Source organism: Pelophylax lessonae, assembly GCF_965119305.1.
Source record: "Pelophylax lessonae genome assembly, chromosome: 5".
In the NCBI taxonomy this organism is placed as follows: Eukaryota; Metazoa; Chordata; class Amphibia; order Anura; family Ranidae; genus Pelophylax; species Pelophylax lessonae.
Window position 1 is genome coordinate 166283969 of NC_138772.1, and position 23485 is coordinate 166307453.

The following is a 23485-nucleotide window of genomic DNA, read 5'->3' on the forward strand; positions in this document are numbered from 1 at the left end:
CAACATGACTGCACATCAATGCACAAAGCAAGGTCCATAAAGACATGGATGAGCGAGTTTGGGGAGGAGGAACTTGACTGACCTGCACACAGTCCTGACCCCAACCTGACAGAATACCTTTGGGATGAATTAGAGCAGAGGCTGCGAGCCAGGCCTGCTCATCCACATTAGTGCCTGACCTCACAAATGCGCTTCTGGAAGATTGGTCAAACATTTCCATAGACACACTCCTAAACATTGTGGACAGCCTTCCCAGAAGAGTTGAAGCGGTTATAGCTGCAAAGGGTGGGCCAACTAAATACTGAACCCTACGGACTAAGACTGGGATTCCATTAAAGTTCATGTGCATGTAAAGGATGCCGGGTCCCACATCATGTGCTGTGGTTAAAGTGTTTGTTACCCAACATTTTATTTTTTTGATATGTGTCTATGGTACCATGGAGTTGTATGAAAAAATGATCCTGTTCTCTTTGTATTGCTTCCTTTGTGTGAAATCCCTGGTGAACCTGCCATTCCCTCTGCTTTCCTATTAAAATGGTTGTAAACTCCCCTGCCTAACTTTATGCCATATAAAGCATTCTAAAATCACTTACATGTAGGTGGCTTTAACCATTTCCATACTGCTGGATGTCATATGACGTTCTGGGCTTTGAGTGGAGATATCTGAATGCCTGCAGCTGCAGGCATCATTCAGATATCATTTTTTTTAGCCGTCTTGCCGAGATCTCCAATGACATTATTTCTGGTGAGTGTACACCAGGAATAATAATTGGAGATTTTGACCCCTTGGTGTTTTCACACAACACCGGCAGCCTTTACACTCCGGTAGATGCTATAATTTGTGGAGATTGTTATTCCGCATGCTAGTTGTCGCCGCCTTGGAGGCGTCCATGTTTTTGGATACTAGCGGGTGGACAAACAATCTCCACTAATTATAGCATCTACCTCGACTGCTAGTGTGAACGAGCCCTAAGAAATTTTAAACAATTTTGGGTTGTGATAGGTCACTAGAACACACTTTTTACATACAGAGTCTAAGACACATATTCTCTGTTACTATGCAGATGGTGCCCCTTTACCCTCTTCAATTATATTTACTGCCACCTGCTGTATTAACTTCTGTCCTTATATATCCATATTAAACTTTACTGCAGAAGTCTGAACACCAGAAAAATACAATACAGCATTTTAATTTAATAAAAACTACTAATCTAAAACACGGAACACCTATTGGTGGGTGGAATGGGGAAAGATTGGGGAGAGCTATGGCAGAGGATAGGAAGCTTCCCATTTTACAAAAAAAAATTGGAAATGGTACTATTTGTACCAAAAAAAACAAACAAAATATGCAAAATGTATGACTGGAGTAATGGCACTGCTGGAACAGTTAAAGGGCAAAAATGTATAAATCTATTGCAAGACAATTTTCTAGTATAGTTTATTGAGGCCCCGACTAGAATTGATGCTCTGTTGTATCTGGTAATCTCAAACCATGCAGAGCTTATTACTAATGTTCATATAAAATAGCATTTGGGTAACAGTGACCATAATATGATTTAATTTAATGTTAGCTGTAAGCAACAAACGCATACAGGAAATATAAAAACACTTAACTTAAAGAGAGCAAATTTTCTAAGTATGAGGGCTGCTCTCCAGGATTTAGACTGGGAGGGAATATTGGCATAGATGAACACAGAACAGAAATGGGAATTCTTCAAAAAGACTGTATGCAAACTCACTGCAAAGTATATTCCCATGGGCAATAAGTTTAAAAAGGCTAAAAAAAAAAAAAAAAAAAAAAAAAAAAAAAAAAAAAAACTTTGTGGCTCACGACAGACTGCAAAAGATAGTAGGACAAACCCCAAAAAATTCTTCAAATATATTAATAGTAAAAGGTCAGGTCTGAGCATGTAGGCCCTTAAAATAATCTGGAGTGAGTGACTGGGGACAAAGAGGAGGCACATTTTTTAAATACTTTCTTCAGCTCTGTGTACACAAAGGGGCATGGGGGGTCATCATGGGCATAATGAGGATGGTATTGACACAAAATGATCCACAATGGCTCAAAAGTGAAATGGTTCAGAAATATTGATCAAAATAAAGGTGGATAAAGCACATGGACCAGATGGCATCCACCCACGGATCCTAAAATAATTTAGCTCTGTCATTTCAAAGCCTTTGTTTCTAATTTTTAGGGACTCGTTAAGGACTGGAATAGTACCACTGGATTGGCGTAGGGCCGATGCGGTGCCTATATTTAAAAAGGGATCAAAGTCTTTGCCAAGTAACTATAGACCTGTTAGTTTAACTTCTATAGTCGAGAAGATACTGGAGAGTTTAAAAAAACATCACATAGAGGGATTCTTGCTGGGAAAAAAATATTTTAAGCAACAGACACAGCATGGATTAATGAAAGACAGAAGTTGTCAAACAAACCTGATTTCTTTTTATGAGGTGGTAAGTAAAACCTTGGACAGAGGGTCGGCTGTGGACGTAGTATACTTGGATTTTGCAAAAGCGTTTGACACAGTTCCCCACACACGGCTAATGTGTGTAAGGTAAAGTCTACAGGCTTGGAAAGATCAGTTTGTAAATGGATAGGAAACTGGCTAAAAGATAAAATTTAGAGGAGTAATGGTTAATGATGCTTGCTCTGAATGGTCTAAGGTTATCAGTGGTGAACCTCAAGGTTCAGTGTTGGAACCCTTACTTTTTAATATCTTTATAAATGATATATGGTCTGAGATTAAAAGTATCATTTCACTATTTGCAGAGGACACTTTGCAGTGGAATTACTTCCTTTCAGGAGGTCTCCGACTTACAAGCTGACCTCAATGCACAGTTTCATTGGGCAATTATGTGGCAAATGAGGTTTAATGTTGATAAATGTAAAGTTATGCACTTGGGGGCTAAGAATATGCATGCATCATACATACTAGGGGGAGTAGAACTGGGGGAATCCATAGCGGAGAAGGATCTGGGTGTTCTGGTAGATCATAAGCCTAATAATAGCATGCAATGCCAAGCTGCTGTTTCCAAAGCAAGCAAAGTCCTTTCTTGTATTAACAGAGGCATAGACTCCAGAGAGATATTATTTTGCCTCTGTACAAATCATTAGTAAGACCTCATCTGGAATATGCAGTTTGGTTTTGGGCACCAGTTCTCAAAAAAGATATCGGGGAACTGGAGAAAGTGCAGAGAAGGGCAACAAGACTAATAAGAGGCATGGAAGAGCTCAACTATGAGGAAAGATTAGAGGAACTGAATTTATTCTCTCTTGAGAAGAGGAGATGAAGGGGGGGATATGATCAACAAGTATAAATACATAATGGGTCCATATAGTGAACTTGGTTTTGAGTTATTCAATTTAAAGGTCATCACAGAGGACAAGGGGGCACTCTTTACATCTAGATGAAAAGAGATTTCGTTTTCAAAAACTGAAAGGTTTCTTCACAGTAAGAGCAGTGAAAATGTGGAATAGACTCCCTCCAGAGGTGGTTCTGGCCAGCTTACTTGATTGCGTTAAAAAAAAACTTGGATTCTTTCTAGGTGTAAATAATATAACTGGGTACTAATATTTATAGGTAAAGTTGATCCAGTGAATATCCGATTGCCTCTTGGGGGGGGGGGGGGGGGGATCAGGAAGGAATTTTTCCCCTGCTGTAGCAAATTGGATCATGCTTCGCTGGGGTTTATCGCCTCTGGATCAACTGCAGGTATAGACTTTTGTATATGGGATTGTTTGGTTGTGTTTTCTTTTCTGTTTTTTTGGTTTTTAATGGTTAAGCCAGATGGACTTGTGCCTTTTTTCAACCTAACTATATAACTATGGAACAAGGAAACCACCAATAAAATGGGATTTTTGACCTACTGTAAAATCCATTTCTCTGATGTTCATTGACGGACACAGCTCCTGATCTTCTTAACCATTGGTTTATACTGCCCCCTACAGGAGTAGGACACTAGGCAGAAAAAAAGTCTGGCCTTTGGGCAGTCTCAGGGGGTATAATCCCTCTCTCTGCTATAGGTACTCAGTTTTGTTAAAAGTAGTGTCAGAAGAATTACAACTCCACAGAGGGGTGGGTGCTGTGTCCATCAAAGAACATCAGAGAAATGGATTTTAGGGTAAGTAAAAAATCAAATTTTCTCCTTTTGTTCACTGACAGACACAGCTCCTGATCTTCTTAACCATTGGGACATCCCAAAGCAGTGTTAAACATGAGGGGTGGAAACAGCGAAAAAGAAACTCCCAAGGCTAACTATAGCTAACCAGTTAAACAGGCGCTCAACCAAAACAACTGGAGCTCACCTGAATACACCTTTAAAGAGGACCAGGTCCTCAAAACAGCAGCCTGCAAGAACCTTGAGGCCAAAGGAAGCATCCACAGATGCCAACACATCCACTTTATAGAACTTTGAAAGTGTGGACCGACGACCAGGTGGCCATCTTGCAAACCTGCGCCACTGATGTCTGACAACGGAAGGCCCAGGAGGCACTGAGCGCCCGAGTAGAACGCACCTTGACAGGGAAAGGAGGAACCTGACCCTTGATGGGATAGACCTGAACTACCGTCTGTCTGATCCATCTGCAAAATGGTCGCAGAGGAAGCGGACTACCCTTTCCGAAGCCCATTCGTGAGCACAAATAGCGAGTCTGACTTCCAAAAAGACTCAGTAGCTGCCAGGTACATCCTAATTGCCCGGACCACATCCAAGGCATGCAAAGCAATTTCTTTTGGATGTTTTGACCAGGGACACAACACAATGTCTTCATTCAGATGAAAATCAGAGACAACCATAGGAAGGAACGATGGACAAAGGCAAAGAACCAACTTATCTCTGTGAACCACCAAGTAAGGTGAACTACAGGACAACGCCGCCAATTCCGACAACCTGCACACAGAGGTGAAAGCCACCAAAAAGGCCACCTTCTAGGACAGCGTAAGAAGTGGAAATCTCCTGAAGATTCTCAAAAGGAGGCTTCTGGAACACAGAGCATCAAATTGAGGTCCCAAGGCGGAAACTGGAGGGGTCAAGTGCCTAACTCCCTGAAGAAAAGTACATACCAGGGAGTATGTGGCCAAGGGCCATTGAAAGAAGACCGCTAAGGCTGACACCTGACCCTTGATAGTACTCAAGGCCAGTTTCTGCTCAACCCCCCCGGTTGAAGGAAGGTCAAGATCAGAGCCACCGAAAAAGAGCGAGGATGAACCCCAAGAGACTCACACCACGCGAAGTATGTCTTCCACGTACAATGGCAGATCTTCCTAGAAGTAGATTTCCTAGCTTTTAACAGCATTGGAATCACAGACTCGGACAAAACCTCTATCCATCAGCACCTGGCGTTCAACAGCCAAGCCATCAAAGCTAGCGACTGTAAAGTGGACAGAAGATTGGTCCATGGGACAGCAGATCCTCCCTGAGAGGAAGCTTCCAAGGAACATTGGCGACCAGCCACACCAGATCGGCATACCAAGCCCGGCGAGGTCAATCCGGGGCCACTAAGATGACCGGAATCCCTTCTGCCTCGATCCTGTGAAGAAGTCTTGGCAGAAGCTTGTGAGGAGGGAAGGCATAAATCCGACGATACTGACCCCACGGGGTCACCAGCGCATGTGTGACTGAGATCACAACAGAAGATCCCGTGACTGAGCCACAAACCTCTGCACCTTTCCGTTGAGCCAAGATGCCAACAGATCCACCTTGGGGATGCCCCATCTGAGACAACTGATGAAACCTCTCCGGATGAAGGGACCACTCCCTTTGGTCCAACGCCTGCTGACTGAGGTAATCCGCCTGCCAAATTTCCACCCCTGGAATGTGTACAGCGGACAGGGCTGGAACGAACCATTCTGCCCACCTTAGAAAGCCGGCTACCTCCAGAGCCGCTAGGACACGATTGAATATGCACTGGACATCCCTGAAAACGATCCGTCCAATGTTCCAGGCACAGTCTGATCGCTCGGAGTTCTAAGACATTGATCGGTAGTCTGGACTCTTCCAGTGTCCAGATCCCCTGAGCAGAATTTTTGCCGAGGACGCCTTCCCAGTTGGACAGGCTGGCATTCTTGGTGACCACCACCCAATACAAGGGGAGGAAGGATTGGCCCAGCCGAAACGCCAGAGAACGAAGCCACCATATCAGGGACTCTTTCGTTCTCTAGCTCAGCCAGATCTGATTGTCCAGACACTGCGGATTCTTGTTCCATTTGGCCAGAATCTCCCTTGCAAGGACCTTGTATGGAACTGTGCCAATGGAACCACCTCAAAGGTAGACACCATCAGGCCCAGCACCCGCATGCAAGTCGAGAGGGATAACCATCTGCTGAATAGCAGGAGACAAATTGCAGTTTGCAGTTTCTGGAGTTTGTCCAGAGGAAGAAGCAGACTTCTGAAAATTTAGAATCCAGCCGATCTCGCTCAGAGTTCGTACGGTGATCTTCAGGTCTTCCACCAGAGCAGTAGTAGACTCCGCTCGCAGAAGCAGGTCGTCCAAGTAGCCCAGTACCGCGATACCCCATTGGCGTAACAATCCTAGCACTGGGGCCAACACTTTCGTGAAGACCCGAGGAGCAGAGGCTAGACCAAGGGGTAAAGCCTCAAACTAATAATGCTCCTCTTCCACAGCAAAGCGGAGGAAGCGCTGCTGACCGACAATGGACTCTATTCTGAACTTCTTCACCTGCACAAAGCAGTTTAATGCCTTGAGGTCCAGAATTGGACGCACATTGCCTTTCTTCCTGGGAACTGTTAACAGGTTTGAGTAAAAACCCCTGAAAACGTTCCGAAGTCGGAACCGAGACAATGACCCTTTGAAGTAAAAGGTCTTGCACTGCCCCAAAAAGAGCCTGTAAGCGAACCGGGGACAGTGGTACGTTGGAAGGAAGAACCTTACCGGAGGGTAAGAACAAAAGTCGATCTTGTAGCTGGACCGTATGTCCTCGTGGACCCCACTTGCTTTGTATCAGGGAGGTCCACGGGTCCGGCAACCACAGAAGACATCCCCCCAACCCATATACGGGTGAGGGCACACCTTCCTGCTGAAGGGGCCTTGTCTGCGGGTCTGGAGAAGCCCACGCTTGACTTGCTGCTTGGATCCACCAGAGGTCAGTCGACCCTGAAAAACAAAAAAACTACGAGGGTCCTTGCCCTTAGTAGCCTGCGGAAGAAAGGTACTCTCCCCCCCATGAGACCTTTAATGATGTCATAATCCGAGTCACTAGGGGAGCTGCATCCAAAGAGGCATCACAGAAAAAACTGCAGCCCCTGGACTAGCTGGCCTGTCAGCTCAGCAAAGGCAGGGAGGAGCTACTCCCCCTTGAGGTCGCGGCGCAAAAGCTTAGCCCATTCTGTCAGAGTCTGCGACACCAGGGCAATGGTGAATATTGGCCTCAGTGCTGAACCTGCCCAGGTGTATTAATTGTGGGCCACAGCCTCTGCCTTACTGTCAGCCGGGCCCTTAAGGCAGGGGACTCCTCAACCGGAATCATGGTTGCCTTGTTTAATCTGGAAACCGGAGGGTCCATCCCCGGTGGAACAGTCCACTTCTTAAGAAGGGACTTCTCATAGGGGTATCGCCTAGCAACTCGCTTAGGGACCCCAAGGGGACGCTTTGGTCGTCCCCACTCTTTAGTGATAATTCTGTCAAAATAAGAGGGGAAAGGGAAGGATGGCTTGCGAGTGTAAAAGGGAACCTGCGCCTCAGTCGCAGCCGCGTCCTCCAACTTTAAGTTTCAAGTACAGGTACTACCAGTGCGTCCACCAGGGCCTTTTCGTGCGCAGTTGCATAAGTGGAGGATTTCTCCTCACTATCGGAGGATTCAGGGCGCGTGGTCGCAGACCCAGCCGGGTGACCCACGTCCGCGGGGGCTGAATCAGATTCAGGATCTGATGAGATATGAGGCAGGGGTAGGCGAGGGGTGCTTTATGCCATCCCTTCGCCCAAAAGCCACCTCCACCCGGGACACAAAAGGACTCCAGGACCGCCGTCAGTGCATCGATGGATGGATGGATGGGACCCGGAGGGCCCCGCATTCCCAGTGAGTGGGATCAGGTGGGGAGATGTGCTCCAAAGACTCAATGAGTCACCAGGTGGATCCCACGAAAAAAGTGTAAAACACTGATAAGGGACAACCCCAATTGCTCTGGCAGCACCACCCGGTCGCCAGTCACAGAGCACCTTTTTCTGCAGGAAACGCAGGTATGGCAGCGCAATTAAATGAACAGCCTGCCGTGGCCCGCAGAAACGCACAGATGTGAACCTAGGGTCAAGTGTATCTAATGCACAGCCACATGTTGTGGATACAAGAATTGTGGCTTATGCGTGGTGTAAAAAAAAAAAAAAAAAAAAAAGCAACGGCTTGCATCATGGTGAAAATTAAAGTGATTGTAAACTATCGCCTTATAAAACAATCCCATTAGTTTAAAAAATGGAAACGAAAGGCAAAACATTTGTGTAGAGATATAAAAAACAAAATAAATTTTTCCCTTTTTAGAAGTGATCACATTCCCTGTTTTCAGCTGCATAAGAGCCGGGGGAGGAGAAACAGCAGAACACTGATCTTCCCAGTGAAAGGTTGTGGAGGGGCGGGTTTGGTCAAGTCTAAAAATTGGAGGAGAGCAGCAAAGCTAGAGAACTGACCACGATGTGTTCTCCTGCTTAGTGTGGTCAGTTTTTAATTGGGAAGCAAAGGGACTGGCAGGAACACCAGGGATGTCACATAAATTACACAATACTTTTTCATACAAGTACATGATACAGCAGGCACATATCAGGAGTATTAAATGTTAGGGTTACAAATGCCTAAAAAAACCCCAAACAGAACTGGTTCTAAATAAAGCTATAACCACAGTTTAACCCCCTCCCCCAACTAACTTCTGATTATGCCCTTGGCTCAGACAGACTGGAAAAAGTAATCATAGCTGCTTTGCACAAGAGATTCGGATAGACATAATGTAACCTAATAATGTAATGGAGTGAATAGGAAACCACAACATTTCCACACAGTATTACAGGAACACTCAGTTAGAAATCTTTTATTTATCAGTTATATGTGTGAGAATTTAAAGTAGAACTATAGGCAAAACCTTTATTTTTTTTTTGTTTCATTTTGGATATAGTAAGGGAGGGTTATAACCCCTGTAAGGCTGATTTTCACCATCTGTGTCCCATTTGGGAGATTTCCCTTCACTTTGGGGTTTACTAACGCTAGAGAAGGAAAAATTAGTCACAATTCTGCAGAGAAACCAATCAGCTTCTAACCTCAGCTTGTTTAATTAAGCTTTATCAATAAACCTGGAAGCTGATTGGTTTCTCAGCAGAATTTTGACTACATTTTACCCCTTTGTGTCCCACAGCCAAAACAGGAAGTGAGATAAAATTCCTTTAACCACTTAAGTCCCGGAGGATTTTCCTGCTCAAAGACCAGGGCCTATTTTGCGATTCGGCACTGCGTGACTTTAACGGACAATTGCGCGGTCGTGCAACGCTGTACCCAAATAAAATAGACGTCCTTTTTTCCCCACAAACAGAGCTTTCTTTTGGTGGCATTTGATCACCTGTGCGATTTTTATTTTTTGCGCTATAAACAAAAAAAAAAAAAAAAATCAAAAAAAAAAATCGCAATAAGTGTATTTTGATTGGTTTGCGCAAAAGTTATTGCGTTTACTAACCAAGGGAAAGATTTGTCATTTTTATTGTTTTTTTTTAACTAGTAATGGCGGCGATCTGCGATTTTTTTTGCGGGACTGCGACATTGTGGCGGACAGATCGGACCCCTGACTAACATTTTTGACACTTTTGGGGGTACCAGTGACATTACTACAGTAATCAGTGCTATACATATGCACTGTTACTGTAAAAATTACACTGGCAGGGAAGGGGCTAACTTTATTAGTGATCAAGGGGTTAATTGTGTCCCTAGGGGCGTGATTCTAACTGTAAAGGGGCGTGGCTTGTGATGTAACAACAGAGACATCCGATCCTACATAACAGGATTGTGTAGTCTCTGAAGTTACACCAGGGAGAATGACAGGCGGCTTTGTTTACATCAGCCGCCTGCCTTTCTCCCTCTTCAGCGGGCGATCACGAGTGACCGGCGGACATCGCTGCCGGTCACTCACGCGGGGATGAGCGGGAGCGCGCCTCCAGCGGCGCGCGCTCGCCCCCTGGAGGCTCCTGGGCGAGCGACGTAGCCCTACGTCGGTTTGCCCAGGAGAGCCAGACTGCCGCAGTAAATAGTCGTGCGGCAGTCGGCAAGTGGTTAAAACGAGGGAATCCTGGTGTGTTACTAGAACTAGTGTCCCCATTGGAAGATTTTCCCTCTATTACTGTTCAGAGGACAAACCAAAATTTGGGGTGTTTTTTCACTTTCGGTTATAACAGTAAACAGAACTAAGAGGGAGAATCTGCACAAACAGCAGTAAAAACCAGCAGGGGTTCTAATTAGGGATCGACCGATTATCAGCAAAGCCGATATATCGAGGGCCGATAGGCACTTTCCCCGATATATCGGAATCGGCCCCTGAGGTTACCGATATTTCGGAAAGTGCTTGTACCGGAGTGATGCCTGCAGCTAGAGGCAACATGAGTCCATAGATGACAGTCGGCTGTTTTGTAATGACAACCGATGCAGCTGAGAAGCCACTCAGCTGTCATTACAAGGAGCGGAAGGGGACGTCCCCCGCCCCCTTCCGCGGCTCGCCCGGATCTCCCGTCCCACCGAGAGACTCGGGCAACCAGCCTGCATGGCTGCCGAAGACCCGATCAAAGCTGCATTCGGCTCTGATCGGGTCTCCATGCAAAAACCCGGAAGTCAGATTAAAATAAATGACAGCATTCAAAACAGCTAAACTTGGCGTTTTGAATTCTTTTAAGTGCAGAGGAGGGGTTTGGGGTCTTTTAGACCCCCAGATCCCTCCACAAGAGTACCTGTAAAGTAAAAAAAAAAAATTTTTTAAATGTACGAAAATATCGGCCAATACTGATACGCGATGACCAAAATATTGGTATCGGCAATGAAAAAAAGATATTGGTCGATCACTAGTTCTAATCCCTCTCCACTTTATCCTACAGTAAAAGAGGTATTGCCTTTAATTATACTTTAACTTGAACATGCAACAAATACATAAAGCTGACCCAGCCTGCTTTTCAGATCACAAATTCATCACTCTCATTATGTACTGGATAACTCCCCTCTAGTACACCCGATGACACAAGATATGTGAGAGTATAGCCAGAGTCACTAGAAGGAGAGAAGCCATGCACACTTCAGCTGCAGTTCTGCTCCTTGCTGTCACATTTGTTTGCTTCACACAGAGCATATGCCACGGCCAAGGATACTGCAATGTTTAACAGAGCAACACGTCCTACTCAGAAATGAAGGACAAAGGGATTTAATCACTAACAGCACTCGCATCTAAACATAAAAACAGTTGAAAGGTCTTATTTTTTAAAATAACAAACAAGTTTATACTTATCTGCTCTGCGCAATAGAATTGCACAGAGTGACCCTGAACAGCCAATCAGCACTGTCCAGAGGGCCAGGGGTCCCGTAGCCTCATAGGACAATCAGGGGAGAATGAAAACTCCTCTTACAAGCTTTAACCAGACACTGATAGAAGTCACAAGACTTATTTATACTGCTGATGAGAAAAGGTATTTAGCAGTTTATATTTACTAAAACTATTGGATTTCCATGTTCTGTGTACTGTGGGAGACCAGATATAGTGAATGCAGGGTCCTGGGTTTAGTAACACTAAGTGCAAGGAGCTGTAGAGGTGAGAGAGCTCCAGGTGGTGGCATACACCCTGATGCACCTAAAAGAGATATATGTCCCCCCCCAATTATACTTACCTAGGTGGATGCAGCATCAGCCCCAAGCTGCCTCTGTCCCCCGGTACCTCTACACTGAGAGACAAACGGTCGAGCACCGCCTCTCGTTTGGTTCTGACAGCTCCCCAAGCAGACAGCTGCTGACTGTCAGTACCAGCTCTCCGATCTGCCTCCTCCTCGCTGTGGAGGAGCGGGAAGCGGCCGGCTCAGGCTCTCACCGGTTCGCTGAGAGGCAGAGCCAGGTGTCAGTCCAGGCACCTGGCGGATCCCAACTTTCACTGTCCTGATGAAGGACCGACTTCTGTGACGTCAGCAGAGAGCGGACTTCAGTCCGCTCTCTGCTGAAAACAGGTCAAAGGAGTGCAAAATGAATTGCACTCCTGTGATCCATAGGAAATGTACAGCCAAAAGAGCTTTGGCTGTACATCTCCTTTAGAGCTAATTCCTAAATATGATGACTGTATTCATTTTCTTTTTTAGGGTTTCTTTTTTATTATTTTCACCAGGTGATCCTGCCTTTATGTCTGTTGTTTTTTTCAACCGAACAAGCTGTCCTGCAGATATAGTAGTTCGAATGTTAAAGTGTTACTAAAGTTCGATTTTTTTTTTTAAATTAAAAACAACAAACATGTAAGTGCCGGTTCACATAGGTGCAACCCGACTTTGCCGGGCGACCTGTGAAGTCGCGGTGCTCAGCTCGCACCGCGACCATGGAGCGGCATGTACGGACTTCATATCATTGAAGTCAATGCAGGTCGCCCCAAAGTAGCTCAGGACCCTTTTTCTAAGTCGGAGCGACTTATGTCGCTCCGATTAGAACGGGTCCTGTGCTAATCTATGGCAGGCGACCCACGGCGACTTGTCAGGCGACCAGGTCGCCTGACAAGTCGCCCCAGTGCGAACCGGCTCTTATACTCACCTGCTCCGTACAGTGGTATTGCACAGAGTGGCCCCGATCCTCCTCTTCTTGGGTCCCTGGCGGCGATCTTGGCTCCTCCTCTTCTTTTGTGTGTCCCCATGCAAGCAATGCATTAAGGTAAAAAACATTTTTAGGTTTAGTTAACTGTAAGACAAACCACTGGCAGGGGGGGTTACATTGATCAGCTTTTAATTCCAATCGTTTTTTATTGAATATTTCAAAATAAAACAAAGAACATATACAACGGATATAGCATATACAACATACGATATTCATTTCGGGGTAAGGAGCAGTACAAGTCACATTGCAGCATTGTATCGATTCTAAGAGCTAAAAGGGGGGAGGAGGAGGACCCAACACGATCAGCGCCAACCCCGGTCCCCATGCGGATCCCTCATCAATGGTTCGGGGGCGACCGCAGGCCCGCGCCAACCCGAGAAGGGCCCCCATCCCCGGGGTCCTGCCCCAGGTTCCCCCGCCCTTGTTCATAACAGTGCAACAATACCAGGTGATGAACATCAACAACAGGAAAAAGGTCAAGAAGACATACTTTGCAGCTTATTGGTATAACAGCTATAAATAAAGATCTAGCATAGTCAGCAAAATTGTTGGCCCTTTTGAGAGTACCATTGCATCCATGGGCTCCACAGTTTGTGAGCTCGGTCAGCCTTATTCGCTGAGGATGCGAACACATTGATCAGCTTTTATACATTTATGTAAAGCCTTTATCCCAAAAGAAAAAAAAACTATTGCTGTAACTGCTTAAAAAAAGTGAGCTGGAGTTTGGCTTTAATTTGTTAGTGTATCTAAATCTGCTAGTGCATCTAACACTCCCCCACGACTGACAATGCTGCTGTCCAAAGGCATTCCCTGTGCTCCTTCATCCAGAGTGGTGGCACTCTAATAACAGGAGGTGTGTTACTGGCCAGATCACCAGGTGAAAACAGATGGAAAACGAATGCAGCCACCACATCCAATGACTGGTAAGCTGAAATATATTACGTTTTGGGTTTAATACCACTTTAAAGCCTAACTCTAGGTTTGCTTCAATTTTAAATAGTTTATTCGGACCAAGCTGGCCCAAACAAATGATTTGTTTTACTTCAGAGGAACACCTGTTCTCTCATCTACTCTGTTGCTAATGAAGGTGGAAGTGACAATGCTTTTGCCACTTTTGGCTTTAGAGCTGTCATCCCATTGCTGTAACAGCTATGGAAGCAGCTAATAAAGCACAATCAGTGCTTGACTGTTAACTTTAAAGAGCAGGGGGGAGACATGGGGGGGGGGGGGGGGGTTATGAGACCAAGGATGTCTTCATAAAGAGTACCGGTCACCTGCCCGAAGCTTTTACATACAGTGCCTTGCGAAAGTATTCAGCCCCCTTGAACTTTTTGACCTTTTGCCACATTTCAGGCTTCAAACATAAAGATATAAAACTAATTTTTTGTGAAGAATCAACAACAAGTGGGACACAATCATGAAGTGGAATGAAATTTATTGGATATTTCAAACTTTTTTAACAAATAAAAAACTGAAAAATATGGCGTGCAAAAGACCTGAGACTGGGACAGAGATTTGTCTTCCAACAAGACAATGATCCAAAACATAAAGCAAAATCTACCATGGAATGGATCACAAATAAACATATCCAGGTGTTAGAATGGCCAAGTCAAAGTCCAGACCTGAATCCAATCAAGAATCTGTGGAAAGAACTGAAAACTGCTGTTCACAAACGCTCTCCATCCAACCTCACTGAGCTCAAGCTGTTTTGCAAGGAGGAATGGGCAAAAATTTCAGTCTCTCGATGTGCAAAACTGATAGAGACATACCCCAAGCGACTTACAGCTGTAATCGCAGCAAAAGGTGGCGCTACAAAGTATTAACTTAAGGGGGCTGAATAATTTTGCACGCCCAATTTTTTAGTTTTTTATTTGTTAAAAAAGTTTGAAATATCCAATAAATTTCGTTCCACTTCATGATTGTGTCCCACTTGTTGATTCTTCACAAAAATTTACAGTTTTATATCTTTATGTTTGAAGCCTGAAATGTGGCAAAAGGTCGAAAAGTTCAAGGGGGCCGAATACTTTCGCAAGGCACTGTAGGTGGCCTGTTAATCTTCTTGCAATAGTAAGGCCCCTTTCACACATACGATCCGTTCGGTTTGTCAGTTCAGTCATGTCAAAATGTATCCGTTTTCCATCCGTTCTTTTTTACATCCACTACCAATGCAAAAAACAGATGAAAAATGGACCGTTTGTCCGTTTACATCCGTTTCTCGTCCGATTCGTTTTTTGACGGATGAAAAATAGGACATTCATCCGTTCCAAAAAACAGACATTGATGGAAGCGGAAAAAAATGGATGTTAACGGATGATCATTCGTTTTTAAATAGAGCTGCATTGATGTCCGTTTTTCATCTGTCAACGTATGCGTGAAAGGGGCCTAACTGAGTTAAAGTGTTACTAAACCCTGGACCCTGCATTCACTATATCTGGTCTCCCACAGTACACAGAACGTGGAAATGCCATTATTTTAGTAAATATAAACTGCTAAATATCTTTTCTCATCAGCAGTATATAGCAGTCTTGTGGCTTCCATCAGTATCCGGTTAAAGCTTGTAGGAGGCGTTTTCATTTTACTCTGACTATCCTATGAGGCTGCAGGACCCCCGACCTTCTGTCTGGACAGTGCTGATTGGCCCTGTGCCGATCACATGCACTCTCCCAAGAAAAAAAAAAACTCTTTAGCAATACACACCAAACTGAGCATGTGCAGAGTGCCCCCAAGGCTCTGTTCTATCAGGAGATAGATTGGGGACAGTGGAAGAAGGGGAGGATAAGAGAAGACAGGATCAAACAACCACAGTGAGTATAACCAGCATGCTTTACTGCATATAAAGACTGAAAATCAAAAAAAAAAAAAAAAAAAGAGAGCGTAGCCCCCATCTCTCTCTGCCTGTGTGTGGCGCTCATAGTGGGCGCATGCACGTAGAGGTGACTCCTATGGGTATAAAAAGGTCCTGGTGGCACAGATGGAAAATATAGAATGGGATCAGTGCGGCCGGGGGACCATTCAAAAAGAAAGCACAGAGGAATTTTTTTTAGAAAAACAGTGATGTTATATTATCTGTTTTATGAAAAATACTTTTATTTACAATTTTGCAGTTAAATTTGAGACCCCCACAGTTTGTGTTCCCCTTTACACCTCATACCAAACCATAACAGTATGTGATCAGTTATGTACGGTCAGTCCTGTGTAGCACATTACCTTCCGTCCCCCCCTTGCGGCCGGTCACCATTGTGTGACATCCATGACAGTCCTGGCTCTTCTCCCCGACTCCTCCGTGAGTCTCTGATCTCCCACACACTGCTTCCTGCTGCTCTGACAGCCCGCCCACGTGACCCGGTTCTCCTCCAATCCCGGAGCGCAAAGCGGCACGCCTCCTTGTATACATGTTTCGATAAAACTTTATTTAGATAAAAGCAATCACTGCACTTACAATGCATCCATATGTAGGGAAGACACAGACTGTGAATGATGACAGCTCCCCTCACTGATCCAACACATTTCATACAAGTTATTGTGAGGATCCTACATACCTCACCATGTACTAATAACCTCATTATATAATTTGAGGCACATCCGTTTAAACCAGGACACATATTAATTATAATTACACAGGTTCTGTGGCTGATTAAGGTGTTAATTAAAGCGGAGCTCCAGCCTAACCGCACACTCACCTGTCCCACGGTCCAGCGCCGTCTTCTCCCTCTCTGCTCCATGGCGCCAGCATCACTGATGTGGGCACCCGGCTGTGACAGTTTGCGGCTTCACAGCCGGGTACACACTGCGCATGCGCTATGCGTCGTGATTGGCCGGCAATCTTCTGGGACCTCTGACATGTCCCAGAAGATTGCAGGGAGGGAGAGAGGAGAACTTCCGCTCAGGGCGCCGCGGCGCTCCGAGCGGAAGTGGGAGCGGGTACCTGTCAAAACTAGGTACCCGCTTCCCCCCAAAAATGACATGCCAAATGTGGCATGTCAGGGGGTTAGGACTATTTAACCAGGTCACATCCGCGCTACAGCCTATATATGGCTGCAGCGCGGACTTGAATTTTCGGGAGGCCGTCTTTATACGGCCTCCCATAAACACGCCCTCCGCGCGCTCCCGCGAGCGCGCATCGGGCAAAAGCTGTGTTGGCCGTGTCCCTTGGACACAGCCAATCACAGATCGAGACGAATGGCCAATCACAGCGGCCATTCGTCACGATCGAGGCATCCAATGAGAGATGATCTCAAATGTAAACATTTGAGATCATCACTCATTGCCAGCTCTCCCTCCTCACACACAGACTGCAGTGTGAGGAGAGGAGAGATCGTAAGTGTGTAAAAAGTGCCACCAGTGATCACCAGTGCCCACCAGTGTGCCATCAGTGTGCCCATCAGTAGTGCCAGTGTGCCCATAAGTGATCAGTGTGCCCAGTCTCATCAGTGCCCACCAGTGCCCACCAGTGTGCCCACCAGTGCCCATCAGTGCCGCCCAGTGCTCATCAGTGCCGCCCAGTGCCCACCAGTGCCCGCCCAGTGCTCATCAGTGCCGTCCAGTGCTCATCAGTGCCGCCCAGTGCTCATCAGTGCCGTCCAGTGCTCATCAGTGCCGCCCAGTGCTCATCAGTGCCGCCCAGTGCCCGCCCAGTGCTCATCAGTGCCGTCCAGTGCTCATCAGTGCCGCCCAGTGCTCATCAGTGCCGCCCAGTGCTCATCAGTGCTGCCCAGTGCTCATCAGTGCTGCCCAGTGCCCACCAGTGTGCCCATCAGTGCCCGCCCAGTGCTCATCCGTGCCGCCCAGTGCTCATCAGTGTGCCCAGTGCTCAGTGTGCCCACAGCGCTCATCAGTGCTCATAAGTGTGCTCATCAGTGTGCCCACAGAGCCCATCAGTGTGCCCATCACAGTGCCCATCAGTGAGCCAGTTTAACCGTGCCCATCAGTGTCACCGTGCCCATCAGTGTCACCAACGATGGCAAAAAAAATTTTCTCAGCCGAAGAGGCCTTCAATATAATCAGTGAGGACATGGACAGGGAGCTTTCTGCTTCGGAATCTTCGGAGTCAGAGTCTGACTCCGAAGTAAATTACGAGCCGGTCATTAGCAGCGGGACGCAGACCGACTCCGACGAGGAGGAATACTGCCCGCCTGCCAAACGAAGGCGTTCTGGTGAGGAGGAGGCAGTGCCATCCACCAGCTCTGCGGTGCCATCCACCAGCTTCGCAGTGCCATCCACCAGCTCCGCAGTGCCATCCACCAGCACCACAGTGCCTCGGCAAGAAAGGCCAAGCTCAAGTGGGGTGTCACCTCGCCCCCAAAGGGTTAGGACCAACGCCAGCCTTCCCTATGCCCTTCTGAACCCCCTGTGGCTTCCTCCCAACTCAGGAGAAGCCATCATCCCCCCTTTCACTGCCCAGCCAGGAGTCCAGGTCAACACGGAGAACTTTGCCCCAATTGACTACTTCCGTTTAATTTTTACGGAGGACCTGCTGACGTCCATTGTGGCCCAGTGCAACCTGTATGCACATCAATTTATCGAGAGTAACCCCACATCATTTTATTCCCGTCCCTTTGAGTGGAGAGACCTAACGGTGCAGGAGTTCAAGATATTTTTAGGCCTCACCTTCAACATGGGACTCAATAAAAAAAACGAACTGCAAGCATATTGGTCAACCAAACCAATCTACCATATGCCCATCTACTCTGCAGTAATGCCCAGGGCCAGGTATCTGATGATCATGAGGTTCCTCCATTTCAACGACAATACCCAGTGCCCTCCCCGAAATTCCCCAGCATTTGACAAGCTGTTCAAAATTCGGCCACTTCTAAATTATTTTTCAGAAATATTCCCTCAATTATTTACCCCAGACCAAAATATATGTGTGGATGAGTCCCTTGTTAAATTTACCGGCAGGCTGGGCATCAAACAATTCATTCCCAGCAAACAGGCCCGCTATGGGGTGAAGCTGTACAAATTATGTGACCGAGCCACAGGGTACACCTATGCCTTCAGGGTGTACGAAGGGAAGGACACCCAGCTGCATCCCCCTGAATGTCCAGACTACATGGGATCAAGCGGGAAAGTTGTTTGGGACCTCATTTACCCCCTCCTTGAAAAAGGCTACCACCTGTACGTAGACAATTTCTACACCAGTTTGCCCCTGTTCCGAAACCTTCACAGAAAGAAGACTCCTGCATGTGGCACGGTCCGAAAAAAACGGAAAGGCTTTCCTCAAAGGCTAGTAAACACCAAGCTGAGAAGAGGGGAGACGGCGAGTCTGAGAAATGAGGAAGTTCTGGCTGTGAAGTGGAGGGACAGAAGAGACGTCTACATGTTGTCTTCGATCCACAATGACAACTATGTGGAATCCCGACGAAGGAATGGCCCAGTCCGAAAGCCAACATGTGTACATGAGTACAACTTATTCATGGGGGGAGTGGATTTCAACGACCAAATGATGGAACCCTATCTACCCACAAGACGTACCTATCATTGGTACAAAAAAGTAGCAATTTATATTTTTCATTTGGCCATATACAATTCTTACATTTTATACCGCAAATCCACGAAAGCCCCCAACCCTTCCTTTATTACCTGGAGGAAATCTTCACAACCCTCATATTTCCAAACGGCCCACCAGAAAACATTAGATCTGACGTAATAAGCAGACTGTCTGAACGCCATTTTCCCAGTAAAATCCCTCCCACACAAAGAGACCAAAAACGGCAGAAAAAATGTAGGGTGTGTACCAAGGCAGGAATTCGAAAAGACACCCGCTATTATTGTCCCCAGTGTCCTTCCCAACCAGGCCTCTGTGTAGACGACTGTTTCCGCCGTTACCATACTTGTCTAAATTATTAGTATGGTAAACGTAGTCCTCCGCTTTCACCCCTTATGCCACTGTATGGTCCTGAAATGACCCTGGACTGTTATACAAGGACGCCTTTGCCTGCTGATTTTAAATCTATGTCTGCCTGCTCCGGAACTGACCCTGGCCTGTTTTTTGACCATGCTTCTGCCTGCTGATTCTGTTCATACCTCTGCCTGATCTGGAACTGACCCTGGACTGTTATTTGACCACGCCTTTGCCTGCCGATTTTGTACCTACCTCTGCCTGCTCTGGAACTGACCCTGGACTGTTTGACCACGATTTTTGCCTGCCTCTGGAAGTAGTGGGATTCATACCACAGGGGTCTCGCATATGTGAGGGGACCAGAAATGTTTTTCTGGATGAAGAAAACAATTTTTTTTGTTTTTCTTCTTCTCAGATTAGGGTCTGGATCCCGGAGGCTTCAAAGCGATTTGGGTGGGAGAAGCCTCTACCCCTGTCCCCATTCTATCCCGACAGAGGCCCTACTTCTGCCTGCAGGACTTACTGCCATCATGCCTCTGCCTGCCGCATGCACTGACACTGGACTGGTATCCTTGCCTGGAGAATTGCATGCACTGTTGCTGACCAAGTCCCTGCCTGCTGCCTGGACTCAACTCCTGTGGACAACTGCGCTTCTAAAACTACAGGTAAGGTTTGCTCAGCAGAATGTATTGTGGGGTGTAATTCATGGTAATTCATGGTATGTGCATGCTATGTGTCTTTGCATGTTGGGCCTCTGTATGTGACCTGACTGCGTAAAAGTCTCACACATGTGGTATCGCCATACTCAGGAGGAGTAGCAGAATGTATTTTGGGGTGTCATTTTTGCTATGTACATGCTATGTGTTGGAAATATCTTATAAATGGACAACTTTGTGTAAAAAAAATGCGTTTTCATTTTTTTTCCACATTTTCCGAAAGATTCTGGAAAAAAATGACATGTTCAAAAGACTCATTATGCCTCATAGATTATACGTTGGGGTGTTTGCTTTCCAAAATGGGGTCATTTAGTGGGCTTTTTCATTGTGCTGGTGCTCCAGGGCCTTCAAAAGTGTAATAGGTGGTTGAGAAATGAAAAGTGTATTTTATGCTCCGAGAACGCCTGGAGGTGCTACTTCAATGTTGGACTTCTGTATGTGGCCTGGCTGTAAAAAAGTCTCACACATGTGGTATCGCCATACTCAGGAGGAGTAGCAGAATGTATTTTGGGGTGTCATTTTTGCTATGTACATGCTATGTGTTGGAAATATCTTATAAATTGACAACTTTGTGTAAAAAAAATGCGTTTTCATTTTTTTTCCCACATTTTCCGAAAGATTCTGGAAAAAAATGACATGTTCAAAAGACTCATTATGCCTCATAGATTATACGTTGGGGTGTTTGCTTTCCAAAATGGGGTCATTTAGTGGGCTTTTTCATTGTGCTGGTGCTCCAGGGCCTTCAAAAGTGTAATAGGTGGTTGAGAAATGAAAAGTGTATTTTATGCTCCGAGAACGCCTGGAGGTGCTACTTCAATGTTGGACCTCTGTATGTGGCCAGGCTGTAAAAAAGTCTCACACATGTGGTATCGCCATACTCAGGAGGAGTAGCAGAATGTGTTTTGGGGTGTAGTTGTAAGTATGCATATGCCATGTGAGAGAAATAACCTGTTGAATATGACAATTTTGTAAAAAAACAAAAAAAAAACAAACAAAATTAATTTTGCAAAGAATTGTGGGAAAAAATGACAACTTCAAAAAACTCACCATGCCTCTTATTAAATACCTTGGAATGTCTACTTTCCAAAAAGGGGTCATTTGGGGGTCATTTGTACTTTGTGGCTTGTTAGGGTCTCAAGAAGTGAGATAGGCTGTCAGTACATTAGGCGTGATCAATTTTCAATGATTAGCACCATAACTTGTAGACTCTCTAACTTTCACGCAGACCAAATAATGTACACTTATTTGGGTTATTTTTACCAAAGATATGTAGAAGTATACATTTTGGCCAAAATTTATGAAGAAAAATTACTAATTTGCAAAATTTTATAACAGAAACTAAAAAAAAAAAGTTTTTTTTTTAAAATTTGCGGTCTTTTTTCATTTATAGCGCACAAAATAAAAAGCCCAGCGGTGAATAAATACCATCAAAAGAAAGCTCTATTTCTATGAAAAAAAGGACGAAAAATTTATATGGGTTGAGTGTTGCATGACCGCAATTCAAAGTGTGAGAGCACTGAAAGCTAAAAATTGGTCTGGATGGGAAGGGGGTTTAAGTGCAAAGTAGGCAAGTGGTTAAAGCGGAAAGTTTTGGGTGGAACTCCGCTTTAACCACTTCTGGACCAAAAGATTTTCCCCCTTAATGACCAGGCCATTTTTTGCGATTCGGCACTGCTTTACTTTAACTGACAACTGCGCTGTCATTCGACGCTGTACCCTAATAAAATTGATGTCCTGTTTTCCCCACAAATAGAACTTTCTTTTGGTGGTATTTGATCACCTCTGCGATTTTTCTTTTTTGCGCTATAAACAAAAAAGCAACAATTCTGAAAATAAATATGTTTTTTTTTTTTTTTTTTCACTTTCTGCTATATAACATTCCCAATAAAAAAAAAAAATGTAAAAATCTAAATGTTTCATCATTTTAGGCCAATTTGTATTCTGCTACATATTTTTGGTAAAAAAAAAATGCCAATAAGTGTATTTTGATTGGTTTGCCCAAAATTTATCGCGTCTACAAACTAGGGGAAAGATTTATGTCATTTCCATTTATTTTTACTAGTAATATCAGCGATTTTTAGCGGCACTGCAACATTGCGGCGGACAGATCGGACCCCTAACTGACATTTTTGGGGGGACCAGTGACATTACTACAGTAATCAGTGCTAAAAATATGCACTGTTACTGTGCTGACACTGGCAGGGAAGGGGTTAACTCAGGGGCGATCAAAGGGTTAAATGTATGCCTAGGGGTGTTTTCTAACTGTGAGGGGGATGGGCTTGTGGAATCAACGCAGAGATTTGTGATCTGAAATAGGAGGAATACAGGCGCTCTGTATTGATTCCAGAGAGAACAAAGGTCTGCCGTGTTTACAACAGCAGACCGCTGTTCTCCCTCCACGGGGAGTGATCACGGGTGCCTGCCGGCATTCGCAGCCACCGGCCCTGTGAATCAGCTTCCCCGCTTGCCAAGGAGGGCACGCGCCCCCAGGATTGCTCCCACGGATCGTTGTACAGGTACAGCGATTTGCACAGCCGAGCCAGCCTGCCTCAGTATACGTGCGGTGGGCGGTCGGCAAGTGGTTAAACTCACTTAGTGCATTAAGTGTATTTTATCAGCCTCAGAACCTGTGTAATTAATATGTGTCCTGGATTAAAGAAATGAGGTGGCAACCCTAGGCAAATACCAATAAAAAGAAAAAAATCAAAGTGGAATTTCAGTCATTTATAAAAAGAAAATTAGTAGTCGGTAGCTATAAATACTGCGTAGCTCCCAACTGTCCCTGATTTCGAGGGACTGTCCCTGATTTGGAACAGTCTCTCTGTCCCTCTTTCCCCCTCATTTTGGTCTGATCTTTACAGTTGCATTTTATAGCTTTCAAAAAGTGTTTTCCAGGACTAAATCTTTCATCCAATTTGTAAATTTTAAAAGCCAATATAAACAAATAGTAGTGGTAAAAAAGAGCACTTGTGGGTTTAAGTAATAATTTTTTGCAAATTTCTCCTTTAAGGGGGGTGTGTCCTATGCCTACATACTTTTCCTAATAGGTGTCCCTCGTTCCCATCTCAAAAGGTTGGGCGATATGGTACCATAGCTGCTAGCTACTCGTACACACTATA

At 45.3% G+C, this 23485-nt stretch overlaps 1 protein-coding gene across 1 annotated transcript in view; it reads right to left on the reverse strand.

The window, feature by feature from the left end:
- TCAIM (T cell activation inhibitor, mitochondrial) overlaps positions 1-16128 on the reverse strand; it is a 65485-nt gene extending 49357 nt beyond the window's left edge. Inside the window, exon 1 of the mRNA XM_082259107.1 lies at positions 16020-16128. The gene's annotated coding sequence lies outside the window, so the exon portion shown is untranslated. The remainder of the gene's footprint in view (positions 1-16019) is intronic.
- Positions 16129-23485: the final 7357 nt, after the last annotated feature.